The sequence below is a fragment of the Podarcis bocagei genome (genome assembly GCF_964188305.1).
Source record: "Podarcis bocagei genome assembly, chromosome: 14".
NCBI classification, from domain to species: domain Eukaryota; kingdom Metazoa; phylum Chordata; class Lepidosauria; order Squamata; family Lacertidae; genus Podarcis; species Podarcis bocagei.
Window position 1 is genome coordinate 23,149,647 of NC_138139.1, and position 14,880 is coordinate 23,164,526.

The following is a 14,880-nucleotide window of genomic DNA, read 5'->3' on the forward strand; positions in this document are numbered from 1 at the left end:
AAACGGTACGCCATGAAATCACATCCCTTCTGCCCCTTCGCTAGTTAGTTTAGGGTTGCTGGGAATTGTAGCCCAGATTTTTCGGGTGGGGAGGGAATTGTCCCTCCCATATGCTTTAAAATTTCAAACTCTGCAAATGACAGATGTATGGTGTGTATGCAAGCCTCTGGTGTGGTGCCACTGTGGGAGATTTTGCCTTCTTTTCCTCACCTGTTTTAAGGTCCTTGTTTTTCGCGGCTGGACTTTAAATATATATATATTCGGGGTGGGGGTGGAAATTGACCAACAATTAAAGGGAAATTGAAGAGGAAAATCCTCTGAAAAACTAAAAATATTTTTGCTGATACATTTCTGCCAGTTCTTGCGTAAGCAAGGAAGATCTGCACCTCTGACTTGAATAAGGAACTGGAAACAGCAAATAAGGAACTCGAACAACAATTTCCCTAAAATTTGACAAGTCTTTCTTTCATGACAAGTCTGGGATTCATTATGTTAAACATAAGATAAATGTATACAATGAATAATATTTTAAGCCAGAAGGTTGTCAGTTGCACCCTGAATTCCCTTTCATTCTCATCTGTTCTTCAGAATAGAGTACCTAGTAGCTAGGTTGCTGAAATGTGAAACTAAGATTTTTCCTTATTGTTTTTATATCATCATAGCCCCACAGGACTGCCTCACCACCCACTCTCAATTAGCTGCCCACAGGACAGTTACACTGGATTTATTGTGCTTTATATACACTCACATAAACTACATGTAAGGTTGAGTAGCAGGAAATTTGATCTTGCAAGTACCAAGTGGATGACGAGTTATTTCTGTTTGGTTTAGTACCTGGAGTGAAGCCATAATGTAACTTCATGCTAAGCATGCCATCATCTTCCCCGGTCTCTCTGTTTATTCTTAAGAACCAGGAGAACTGGGGCAGCTTAAACCTTCTCATTAAGAATTGTAGAGTTGAAAAGGACCATAAGGGTCATCTAGTCCAACCCCCTGCAATGAAGGAATCTTTTACCTAACATGGGGCTGAAACCCATGACCCTGAGTTTTAAGAGTTTCATGCTCTACCACCTGAACTGTTTTCATATTTATCTGGGTCCTCGTAACAATCAACATCTGCAATAAAATTTAATCATTTTAAATAATGAAACTAATACAGTGGTATCTTGGTTCTCAAACTTAATCCATTCTGGAAGTCTGTTTCAAAACCAAAGCATTCCAAAACCAAAGTGCACTTTTCCATAGAAAGCATGTAATGCAAAACAGAAAAAAGTTTGAAAATCTACTTCCGGTTTTTCAGCGTTTGGGTTCCAAGTTGTTCGTGAACTAAGCTATTCAAAAACCAAGGTACCACTGTAATTATTTTGATTTCTAGCTCATTTAGTATTCAACTAATTGTGTAAATGATGTTCACTGATTTTACTAGAATTGAACCTATTTGTGCCTAAGATAGGTAAATTTCAGGTTTGGAATGGAGAAAACTTGAGAAAAGTTCCAATGATTTTCTAAAATTTGTAATAAACTGTATTTTGTAGTAATTACTGTATTGTTCTGAAAAGGAGAAATAGATAAAATAAGTGAAATAAGATTTGCCTTCAGTTCTACAGATGCAGATGATTAAAAATACATTACCACAACATGTAGTTTCAGAGTTGAATCCTAATATGCTAGGTCACTAGGAAAGAACAGGGCTAATGCCACATACCGTATTTTTCGCCCCATAAGACGCACCGGCCCATAAGACGCACCTAGATTTTAGGGGGGGAAATAAAGGAAAAAAATTTTATTTCCCCCCCAGGTGCGCTGCGCTACACCAGGAGCTTGGGGCGTGCGGAGCTCAGCGCGCCCCAAGCTTCTGCGTGCCGGCAAGGTCTCCGCTAGCGTGGGAGAGCCGGGCACCTCTCCCAGGGCTAGCGGACCCCTGCGCTAATCCAGAAGCTTGGGGCAAGCTGAGGTCAGCGCGCCCCAAGCTTCTGCATGCCGGCAAGCAGTCCGCTAGCCCTGGGAGAGCCGCGGGGCTCTCCCAGGGCTGGCGGATCGCTGCGCTATACCAGGAGCTTGGGGCGTGCTGAGCTCAGCGCGCCCCAAGCTTCTAGGTGCGCGCAAGCAGTCCGCTGCCGCCCCAAGCCTCGCGCACCCGGCAGGAGGTCCCGCTGGGTGCGCGAGGCTTGGGGCGGCAGCGGACTGCTTGCGCGCCCCTAGAAGCTTGGGGCGTGCTGAGGTCAGCGCGCGCCAAGCTTCTGCATGCCGGCAAGCAGTCCGCTGCCGCCCCAAGCCTCCTGCACCCGGCAGGAGGTCCCGCTGGGTGCGCGAGGCTTGGGGCGGCAGCGGACTGCTTGCGCGCCCCTAGAAGCTTGGGGCGTGCTGAGGTCAGCGCGCGCCAAGCTTCTGCATGCCGGCAAGCAGTCCGCTGCCGCCCCCAGCCTCCCGCACCCGGCAGGAGGTCCCGCCGGGTGCGCAAGGCTTGGGGCGGCAGCGGACTGCTTGCGCGCCCCTAGAAGCTTGGGGCGTGCTGAGGTCAGCGCGCGCCAAGCTTCTGCATGCCGGCAAGCAGTCCGCTGCCGCCCCCAGCCTCCCGCACCCGGCAGGAGGTCCCGCCGGGTGCGCAAGGCTTGGGGCGGCAGCGGACTGCTTGCGCGCCCCTAGAAGCTTGGGGCGTGCTGAGGTCAGCGCGCGCCAAGCTTCTGCATGCCGGCAAGCAGTCCGCTGCCGCCCCCAGCCTCCCGCACCCGGCAGGAGGTCCCGCCAGGTGCGCAAGGCTTGGGGCGGCAGCGGACTGCTTGCGCGCCCCTAGAAGCTTGGGGCGTGCTGAGCTCAGCGCACCCCAAGCTTCTGCATCCCGGCAAGCAGTCCGCTGCCGCCCCAAGCCTCCCGCACCCGGCAGGAGGTCCCGCTGGGTGCGCGAGGCTTGGGGCGGCAGCGGACTGCTTGCGCGCACCTAGAAGCTTGGGGCGTGCTGAGCTCAGCAAGCCCCAAGCTTCTAGGTGCGCGCAAGCAGTCCGCTGCCGCCCCAAGCCTCGCGCACCCGGTGGGACCTCCTGCCGGGTGCGCGAGGCTTGCAGACACTCGCCGGAAGCAGGGGGAGCCCTCCAGAGGGCTCCCCGTGCTTCGGGCGACAGGCTGCCGCCCCAAGCCTCGCGCACCCGGTGGGACCTCCTGCCGGGCGCGCGAGGCTTGCAGGCATTCGCCCCATAAGACGCACCCCGATTTCCCCTTCATTTTTGGAGGGGAAAAAGTGCGTCTTATGGGGCGAAAAATACGGTATTTTTTTCTGAAATACCATATGGAGTTTTCCATGATCTCATCTACTATTTTAAAATCCACCTTGTAATACTTTCCTTTGCTTTTCCCTGAAGTTACTATGCAATTCAAGAGTGTCAGGATGGTGAATTTTTTACTTCACAGCTCTTGTTAAATACCTTTTACCAAGACTTTTAAAATAGGGTTTACACAATAGGGTTGACATTGTGTTGTGTTTGTGTGTGTGTTCTCCCTTCCATCGCAAGACAAATTGTATATCAATAAAGTAGAATGGCTCAAAACCCCAGAACAATTGCTTGAAATTTATTCTTTGAGCTAGAAATAAAGTACCCAGTTCCTTTTTTCTTATACATTTTTGTACAGTAACATGTAATACTGTAGTTTTACATTTGGATAGAAGCCCTATATAACAGAAGAGCAAGTGCCTCTTTATTTTAACTTAATACAGTAATGCCTAGATTATCTTGTTAATTTTTTTTTGTTGATGCAGGAGTGCTTAACTGAGCGTTAAGAACAGTGAACTGTCAATGTTGTTTACACTGACCAGATTTAAAGTCACTTTCTGTGTTTTGAACAGTACTCTACACTGAAGAGCAGATGGCGCTGTTGCATATCTATTGTCCAACATCCAATTTGAAGAGGTAGAACACCATAGTTATATATATATATATATATAGTGTATAATGAACTAGGTGGCGTAACTAGATGTAATTAGGGTTGTGTGTGTATGTTCATCAGGAGCAGGGGTCAGCAACCTTTTTCAGCCGTGGGCCGGTCCACCCTCCCTCAGACCATGTGGTGGGTCAGACTATATTTTGAAAAAAAATATGAACAAATTCCTATGCCCCACAAATAAGCCAGAGAGGCATTTTAAATAAAAGCACATATTCTACTCATGTAAAAACACCAGGCAGGCCCCACAAATAACCCAGAGATGCATTTTAAATAAAAGGACACAGTCTACTCATGTAAAAACACGCTGATTCCTGGACTGTCTGCGGGCCGGATTGAGAAGGCGACTGGGCTGCATTTGGCCTACGGACCTTAAGTTGCCTACCCCTGATCAAGAGTCATAGAGGCTCCTGAATTTGGTTGAGATTATAATGCTAGGAAATTCTCCCACAATTGCTACTTGCCCTATGGAGGGAAACATATAGATGTTGTATGGATGCCTGTCCATGGAAGACTCTGGTTAGATCAGGGACAGCTTCAAGCCCTGACTGTCCTTTAAAAGCAGGCCAGTTATACACAGTATGAAAAGTGAGTGATAAGATTTCCAAAGAGGAATATGGTGGCATATAATGTAACATTGATAAGCTTCTACCTGGATTTCTCCAACTACTGTACACTGCTTCTGATTTTTCCACAATTCCAAAGTTCTCAAAGAAGTACTGTACATTTGAAAACTTACTCATAAATAAGAATATTTTAAACAATGCCCATTTCATACAAACTCATGACAGAGACAGTCGAAAAACAGGAAATTGGAGTTCAGTTTTCTGTGTTATGCGTGTACATAGTTACACTTTTAAAATAGGGTGTCAAAACCGTGCTCCAGTTCAGGCCTTTCCTGAGAACAAACCCCATGGGTTTGATTGAATACTGTACTGTGAATAAACTTGCATAGGACGGCACTGCAAGTGTGTGCTTCCAGCTACACTTGTGTTGTGGTATGAAAATAATCCAAGCTTGGCATTCCTGAAAGGACAACCACTGTCAAACTTTATACTAACACTTCTCCCCAGTACAAAAAAAGTATCCAAGACATTTCCATTTTGTTTACAGCATTTACATAAATGATATTCAGTTGGAATCTCTTGGGGAGCAAAGTGTACTTCAGTATAAACCTTTAAAGGCCAAAATGTGAAAAAGAAGGTGGAGACTGGCAGCCTTGTTAGGAATTGTTTCGCTCTCTGCAGGCCACCGCTGAACCATTTCAAGGTTGTGTGCTTTTTAAAGTATGCAGATGTCTGCATGTCACACAACAGATATTGTAAAGACCTTTATTTAGCTACCTTTCCTGCCACAGTCAGCAGCAACTACAACAGCGCTTTAAGGAAAAACAATATTTTAAAAGTGTTCTTCAGAACGGTCTCCTGTAGCTACAATAATTACCCAGTCCAGGTGTGATTTTCAGCAGTAGTCTTCAACCTTAATTAATCCCAACCGTGTGACATAGGACCCAGTTTATTTTCTGCTTATGTCCATTTTTCTCCTTTTATGTCTGATGCAAGGAACAACTGCATTTTCCTGCATTTGGAGATGATTCTCAAGTCCCTTCTAACTCAATGATTCTATGATATCCAGATGCAAAGGAGGACAACAGAGTGCCTTCACCTTTTACCGGTACATTGCGTAGGGCCAGCTTCCCATACAGAGGGAGAAAAGATGAACCTTCCAATATCCAATTTGCCACAAATCTGAAATACATATGCTACTTTGCAATGCTACACTTCCATGTTGTTGTTTTAAGCTGTACAACAAAAAGAAAGTGGTGGTGATGCTAGCCAAGGTCAGAGAGTTACCCACTTGTGGATCCCGACCTACTATGAGTCTAAGAAAGAACTTAGTTATGTTTAACAGAGTGGATGTGAAGAGATGGACAAAATTTTTCATATGTAGTGGGAATGTGACGTGATAGTATGGTTCTGGTGAAAGTTTTAAAGGAATGTGAGACATTAATTGGACAAACTATAGCAAGATGCGCATTTAGATCTGCTGTCTATTTTTGATGGAAATAGATCATACAAAGAACAATTAATATTTTAAGCATGTCTTCAGTTAGCAAGAAACTGAAAAAGCAGGGCTGCCATAGCTACTGAATTGTGGCATCAACAAATCTGGAATATAGCCTTATCGGGAAAACTGAACAAATATGGGCAACAAAAACTCAGAGCCAAACACCTTTTTTGCAACATTGTAGGATTTTATTTGACTTTATAAGTAAACAAAAGTGATGATTAGATTCATTCCCTATCCATACATGGAAATCTCTGGAGGAATACTTTGGGATAATTCTTGTTTTATTTTGCTTTGAACTTACGTTCTCCAACACAGCAGTGTGACAATGTGCTCCTATATTTATTGTGTCTGTTATAGAAATGATAGAAGTTTTTAAACAAACAAACAAAAAACTGTTGGATCTACCCCTCACCCACCATTTCTAGTTTTCTAGTTCTTGTGAAGCAAGAACTGCATTCTAATATTAGTTATCCACATAATGGTATAAAAATGAATAATTAACAAGTGGAGAAGCCCTCTCTGCTGAGGCACTTGCTATGGCTATATGAGGTCCCAGCTGTGAGAGCCATACTGGGAAAGAAATCTACCAGAAGCTCTGAAGAGCTAGATTGGAGCACATGCAACATACATGCAGATTTGATGGTTCATGGCTGTGCTTGTGCCATGGTACCCAATGAAACATATATGACTGTGGCACTACAGTCCTATTTTGAGGACTGGGCTGCCAGCTTGTTATTAAATGGGATACTCTGTGTACATGTACTTTTGGAAATGTGTTAATTGTCCTTGCTTGGATCTTTGTGATGCTAAATTAACCTGGGACCTTTAGAGAAGCTCTGGGACAACAGGTGCAAGTTCCTTAAATGAAATGGCCCCAAGGACAAGGTCCAAACATAGTACTTATTTCACACCAATCCGCAAACTAAAGATAATAACTATCTTGTTTAATCAGCATTTTATTTATTTAAATAATTTTTATCCCTCCTCTCATAAAAAGCTCAAGGCAACATTAAACAGTGGACTGCAGAATCAAAGAGATCCTGGTGAACTGCTGCCATCCCTGTTTCTGCATACTTGCTGCAGGAGTGGAATACCAAGTTCCATTATTGCATAGGGTGTCGAACTTCAGAATGAGTAAATCTAGGCTGAAATCTCCACTTGGTAAGTTACTGGGTCTAGGACACCCAAGCTTGTTGTGTGTTCTAGACCCAGTAACTCTCAGCTTAACCTGCTTCACAGAGTTGTGTCAATTAGGGGTGTGTCATTTAGGTTATCCTGAGCTCTTTGAAGAAACAGAAAGGTAAACATGTAATAAGTAATGATAGTATATCATAGTATTGCACAGTTGGCTGAGTTGTGAGCCTGCATCTTGATTAATTTCAGGATGAATACTGGCTGTTCTCTAAGAAAGAATCACTTCCACTCCTCTGCTTAAAAACAAATCCGGACTATTTTCAATGGCTTAAACAGCTGGCACTTTCAGACCTCTGCTTTTAATTTTTTGGATCCTGTTCTCTTCTTTTGGACACTGCTCTCTGTATAAATGCTGATGGAATCACTGGCCACAAAAACATTGTTGTTTAAGGACTTCAGCCCTGAAGAGGCAGAGACATACTGGCTCCAGGCTGAGGGACAGAGATCTGACAGAGAGGTGCATAGTTAGCATTTAATATATGTAAGACATTAACAAGCTCAATTTGCTTAACAACAGAGCTGGCACAGGAACATTTTGCATATAGGTAAGTTACACCTTAATAGAGATTGCTTTGCTGAGCTGAAACAGTTTTGTAAAATGATATGAGTGAATAATTTAACAGAGCTGCAGAACTGAACTGTGGAATGCTATTGAACTCCCAAGGTTATACAAATGATAATATTTAAGCACACTGTTACTGAAATTCCCCTCATTTAAAATAGGACATTCTCCGATTGCTTCCAGATGAACTGTTTATTAAGCAGTTATCTTGATTTGTTTACACAAAGGGTTTTCTTTTTTTGGTGGGGGGAGTAGATGATGGCAACTATTTACTGAGTATTCACTGTTATTTGTTTACAGTTCTTATGACACACTTTCTAGGGCATTCCCCCTCACTTTCCTTATTGCAAAGAGTCTAGGGTTGCAGAAAAGTGGGTTTGTTGTGCAAGAGTTACAAATCAAATTTAATGACACCACCTGAATTTGCTGGTGACTGAATGCCACTCAGAAATAGCAACAGCCTGGACACTCCCTTTACACCAGCTGCTTTATTTACTTATGTAAACAACTAGCTAGTTTAGTTGGTTGCATCTCATCCCAAATCTTGTCCCTGATTAGGAAATTAGTTCTGGATTTCTTCAAGTGAAAGTTAATAGTCCTTCGCAATAAGTGTTGGATCAATCCATCAACCTCTGGTGGATGATTTAGAAGGATTGGTTCTGGCATCACTTTCACTGTGCATTTTGTGCCAGTATCCATACTCAGCAGAGTTACATCTCAACGCAGCTCCTTCCTTGGAATTGTCTTCGGGGTTGAAGGTACACACAGTAGGCAATAAACACTCATGGACGCCATAAAGATTCAGTCAAGTGTAGAGGTTTACTTGACAGGCATAAAAGCATATTGGTAGCAAATATATACAGACATTCACCACTGCCATGGTCGAGGCATGCTTAGAGTCCAACAAGGGTCCAAGCCTCTCTCTCTGCTCTCACCGCAAGATGCAAGCCAGAGACAACAAATTACACAAGTTACACAGAACCATTGTTATCAGTACTTCCTGTCACATTGCACATGTCCATAGAACAGTTCCCACTGAAAACGTTCTTGCATAGACAAAACAGTCTCAGCCTGCTGCTGCTTCTTGAAACTTCTCTGTTCTTCTCTGTTTCTGGAAGAAATGATTCTATCACATAGAGAATATCCAAGAAGAAAAACTGACATCAACCAAAGCACTCTTCATCTTTGTTCACCCAAACATAATGGATGTCCTTGGACTTAATTGTTTCCCCACTATTCCTCCCCTGCTGAAGGACATACCTATTTACAATTTAAGGTACATCTACCTATGCCAAAATCCAATACACCTGTTGTTTCTTTGTGGTGGTGGTTGTGTTCAGTTATCAGCTTCTTCACTAATTCATGGAGATGCTCCAAGGTCACATTCTATTTATTTGTTTGGTGCATCCACAGGTTGGTAGGTAGGGATGGGGAATAAATTCAATTTAGTTCACATTCAAAGACAAATCTGGTAATTTGCACTTTCCAAAACAAAATGAGACCCAAAATTCATCCATACTCAAAATTAGCACTTCTCTGAGCTTTGCAATGCAGTTTTTCAGCCAAGTAATATGTACAAAAATGCACAGACTAGGATAAAATGTACATAAAAAAGCAAATGTTAATGAATATAATATACAAAAGTGCAGTATGTTTAGGGAGATTGCTTTATAAAGATGCCTATCAGGAGAAATTTGCACTAAAATGCTTATGAATTTTCATGAAGACTTTTCTTTTTTAATGCAAACGTGTGGAAATGTGGAGAACTGAACGTAAAACTAGAAAATTGAGAAACTGAAATTGACAGATTCATCCATCACTGTTGGTAGAACACACAAGCAGCTGTTCTTAGGTTTTCTTTTCATCCATTAAGTAAAAAAAACAAACAAACCCCACTTAAATTTTGGGATGAGAAAGTGCACAGCAAACACTCAAAAAGGAACTTCGGTGCTTCAGTGGAAAATGAGGGCAAGCTAGAACTGGAACAAGAGACACCCAGTCAGCTGTATCCTTATTTGGTCCTCTCATCTTTTATGCTGTCATTCCAAACAACAGAGCTGACAACTAACAAAAGGATATTTACTTGGTTAGTCTTCTGCCTTATTTGAATTTAAATGAAGTTACATATTACGATAACTTCTATAAAGGTGCCTTCTTGAGATACTGTGATCTTTAGCCATGTGATGCCGTAGCAGTACTGAAGATGAGCAGATCTGGATTTGGCCAGAGCCTGGATGCGAGGCCTCCTGGGAACCCTGCATACTCTGCTGCAAGCTTCATGGAGAAATGTCACAACTGAAGCTGGGGGGGGGGTACTGCACTAAACACTGGTATTTGTCAGGAAACTACAGGATCGATCTGGATTATGGCTAATGTGTGAATGTGTCTTAAAAAATTAGCAGTGGGAGTGCACTGGATGCAGAATAAGCAGTAATGTGAACATATCCTGAGCTACAATGGTGCAGGGCAGGGGGATGTAATTGCCTTGAGGTTTTCTGACTATTTAGCTTTACAACTATTAGTTACTGCGTTCCTTTCTAAACCTTGTGACAAAAGAGAGTGTGAAGCTCACAAGGCAGTTTGCCCAAAGCAGAGTAAACTCTCTTGCCCATGAAGCCTTTTAAAGTATTACAGCTGTCCCTGGAACTCCTTGTCAAAGTTTGTTGTTCTGCAGCTAGCATGCCTATTTTTATATTCCCCTCCTGGGCTCACATCCTGAAATCTCTGCAACATGCTGAAGTCTATGGGGATTATTAGTGGCATATGTATTTTCAGGGTAAGAACTCCCATGGACATGGAATAGGAGAACTCTGATAAACTTTCAGATAAGTCATTCTGATTTTTCAAACTAAATACCCCCCTCCAGTTTCCTTTCTATTACTTTGTTTAAAAGAAATTGGAGGGAGACGGAAAGGAATTGGTTTATCATGTCATTTTATGGCCTAACATTAGGGTTATGCTGCCCCAACCAAATTTTGGTTGATTAGAGTGCTGATTAAAAGTCCAGAATTATTGGTTAATTCTTTCTTAGTGGAAGCCAAGGATAGTAAGAAATCTTACGTTTCCAAATAAGAGACACCCATCAGAACTAGGGGAAGCACTTTCTCCCCACCACCACCCTGCCTCTTAGAGAGAGAGCGCTAAGAAAAGTAGCTGTGTGTATGTGTGTGAGAGAGAAATTTCTGAAGCATTTTTGCCAGAAAAAGGCAAACAGCAAGGTTGTGGACTGGTTGAAAGCACCCTTGAGGGTGCAAGCGCTCTCTCTGGATAACTGATAGAGCAGGTGTCACCAAAGTTGCACCTGTAGGCACAACAGTGCATTTGAGATTTCCCCCAGCTGCCCACAAAGCCGCAGCCCACAAAACTGGAAGGAAGAGACCAGAGGGAGTGGCACCCACGGTACTTACTTAAAAATCCAAATGTGCCCACAGGTCTAAAGAGGTTGGTGAGCCCAAGACATAGAAAATTTGCTGCCTTGTAGAGGTGCTTCTTTGTTCTAAAAAGAACTCTGATGGATCAGACCAAAGTTAGTCCAGCAGCATCTTTCCAACAATGGCCAGCCAGGTGCCTCCAGGAAATACACCAGCAGGCCTTGAAAGCAACAGCCCCCTGTTGCTCCCCAATGGCAGGAAGGGCAAGGTGTACTACCTCTGAATCTGGAGGTTCTTTATAGATTCCCATGACATATATACAGGCATTGATAGATAAAACTTGGGGCCATCACCCCCGTCTTAAGGCAGCAAGTTCCACAAATTATTATTTATACAAGTGTACTTATATACTAACGTAAAATATATACTTATATATGTACTTATAGGGAGTGGGTGGTGCTGTGGTCTAAACCACTGAGCCTCTTGGGCTTGTTGATCAGAAGGTCGGCGGTTCAAATCCCCACAACGGGGTGAGTTCCCACTGCTTTGTCCCAGCTTCTGCCAACCTAACAGTTTGAAAGCACATCTGTGCAAGTAGATAAATAGGTACCACTGCAGCAGGAAGGTAAACAGTATTTCTGTGCTCTCTGGCTTCCATCACAGTGTTCTGTTGCACCAGAAGTGGTTTAGTCATGCTGGCCACATGACCCAGAAAGCTGTCTGTGGACAAATACCAGCTCCATCAGCCTGAAACAAGATGAGCGCCGCATCTCATAGTTGCCTTTCACTGGACTTAACCATCTGGGGTCCTTTACCTTTTTACCTTTACGTATATAACGCATTTTAGCATACAACAGAATTTTGAAATATATATTAACACAAATCAAAGATGTGTTTTGTGAAGAAGTACACTTTCATTGTATGTTTGCAAGTAAACTGTAAGTTTGCCCACATTTAGAGGAAGCCACACTGGGATTGTATCGCTCATGAAACTTCTACGGACTTGGGAAGTGGGGCCACCCAGAAACATAAGTAACAGAACGTCAACAAAAACCTTTAACATGTTAGTGGTAGCTTTTCAAGTCTCTTCTGTGATACCATCATTTCCACAGATTTTACCACCACTTTAAAGCTGGTCTCTAAGGACTGCTGTTTTTCAACAGCTCAGAAAGGGCTGTGGCTGAAATAGAAGAGGTTTATGTATTTATTTTGCTGGCATCCCTTGTTAGCCCTGTCAAACATTTCTTGAAGGAATTTGCAAGCAGCCCTATTTTTAACAGCCGCACTATATTATCTTCATTACACATGGAGCTGTTGGAACATTTCTGAAGATAGGTTTGACTTAGTGGAGGAGGGCCCAAGTGTCACCCACACGCCTGTTGGCTATCTCAGTTCTCAAAAGTTTGACTCCTATGCACTTGGGAGGGATCTCTGGGGGAAGCTGCATTCTTCCTGTATTACATTGCTTTGTAGAAAGGTGATATGCTGAGATTTTTTTAATGTGGTGTTTATTTTTACAATATGCTTCCTTAATATTAAACTAGCAAGACACCAGCATGAGGCAGGTGCAGTAGTAGCAGCAAGGGACCTATACATTACAGTCAAGGCTATCTCCAGATTTGAGGAAGCCTTTGGCAAAGTGCCCTGTAGTTGTCCCTGCACTTCCAACATTTGACAGATGGCAGATTCAATTGCCCACAATGCTCCAAAGTGCCTGAATTACCATTGCTGCAGTGCACTGTGGGAAATTAAAATGTCCCTACAGGGTGTGTGTGCATGCACCATTTTAATTTTCTACAATGGTCTTGAGTTATGCTACACTGGCCGAGCTGCATCATTGTGGGAAATTTATATGTTTGCCCACCGCTACCACAGAAGCCTTCAGCCTGGGGTTCTGCCAAGATGCTGAGGTCTCACCATCTTGCCAAGTTTACTAGACCTGATTAAAGCATTTTCTGAGAAGAGGCATTACTCCACCACCCCGTGTAGTCCACCTCAGTGGAAAGCTGAATCACCAACAATGGATGGACATTTTGTTCCCAATGCCACTTCCCACAACTGCAACACTACACTTTCCTTCCATATGGTGAATGGCAACCATTCAGTTACATAAGACAAGTAAAATGCAAAATTTAAAGAGCACCACAGGGGAAAACCTACCTCTTGTCCTGGCTGACCAAGTGTTTATCTCTCCTTTAACCATTGCTATTCATTTACTTTGTCCCATAGGACTTAATAGAGACCCCTGAGAGTTGCCTACCCCTAATCTGAATAATCTCACCCCTTCACCTGTATAGCAAAGGTATGTCACATCACAGCCATTTCCCCCAATGCTATTTACTTCATTGGGGTATCTTTCCATTTGTATAGCTCTCAAACTCGCCTCCTATCACGGACCACTTGAAAATTGCTGGGGGTCATGGGTGGACCACTTAATCAACATTCATTGTCCTTGTTCTAATGAACAAAGCACATACATAAACTGTATTTTAATAGCCCTGACTTTCTAAAGTGATGGAAAGTTCCGTAAAGTCTGGTGCAATTCCCCCCCCCCCAGTTTTAGAAGAGTCAAGTGGATATTCTCAACTGTTCCAAAAGCTTTCCATGGATCACATGAATGGGGATTTGTAGACCCCATTCATGTTTGATAACTTCTGGTAGAGTGTGTGGATGGAACCCCAAGATTTCATGTGAGAAGGTCCATCCTTTTCTCAACTGAGCCGGCTTTGGAGTTTCAATCTAGGTTACAGTCAGTGTCAGCTCAGTACATCAGTGCTATTAAGTTCTCTCACCAACAAATAGGAACGTGAGAGACCAAATTACAGAGCTTTCTACGATGCTGGCCAGACAGGATGTATTTCCGAATCCGTGAATTATAAAATACTTCTATTTCATCATGCATATAATGCCATTAACCAAATAATTAACAGGAGAGATGTCTACGGACGATGTGTGTTATCCAATAGATTTTTCATCCTGACCTCTCTGCAGCTGCTCTTGTTATTTTAAGTTACATGTCCCCTAGCAAGCTTGGTAGACAGTATATGTCACAAAAATGCCTCCTGGAAAATACAGATGAGTCATTGTCAAAAAGATCCCAAGGTCATTACTCTATACAGCAGCACACTAGTACAAGCTTTTGGACTTCTGTCCTTCTCTGGTAGTGACCTCTGTCTTGAACATCACTGACCACTGCAGGAGGATACTTCTCAATGCAGTTTTATATTCTGCTGAGCATGACTGTTACCAAAAAAGGTTTTTGAAAGTATGAGCATAGAGACTGTCCTTTCCCTCCCATCTCACAGAAATTTGCAACACAACCAAGTGGAACTCAGTTCACTTCACCTCACTATTTAAAAACAAGAAGCTGTCAGAGATAATCAGATGGTTTACTCAGTAAACTGCATGGACTCCTTAAAAGGGAAAGGAAGGCAAGATGACTAGCAGAACTGTGACCTTCTATTATCTGTTCTTCTGCTACATTAGACTTTGCTCTGGCAGTTTTAAACCACAATCCACTTACAAGAGGAGGACCATAGCAAATACCTCTGCATGCATAAAGCCTCAGGTTCAATCCCTGGCAAGTTATAGGGTCTCAGGTAGTAGGGATGGGAAAGAGCCCTTCCTGGGGTCCTCAGAGCTACGATTAGTTAAGGGACAGCCTATATTTGCACTTCTGCATTTGAAATGTAAGCTTAAGCATCCAACCTTTTGGCACAGGGATGGGGGAACCTGTGGCTCCTCAGATGT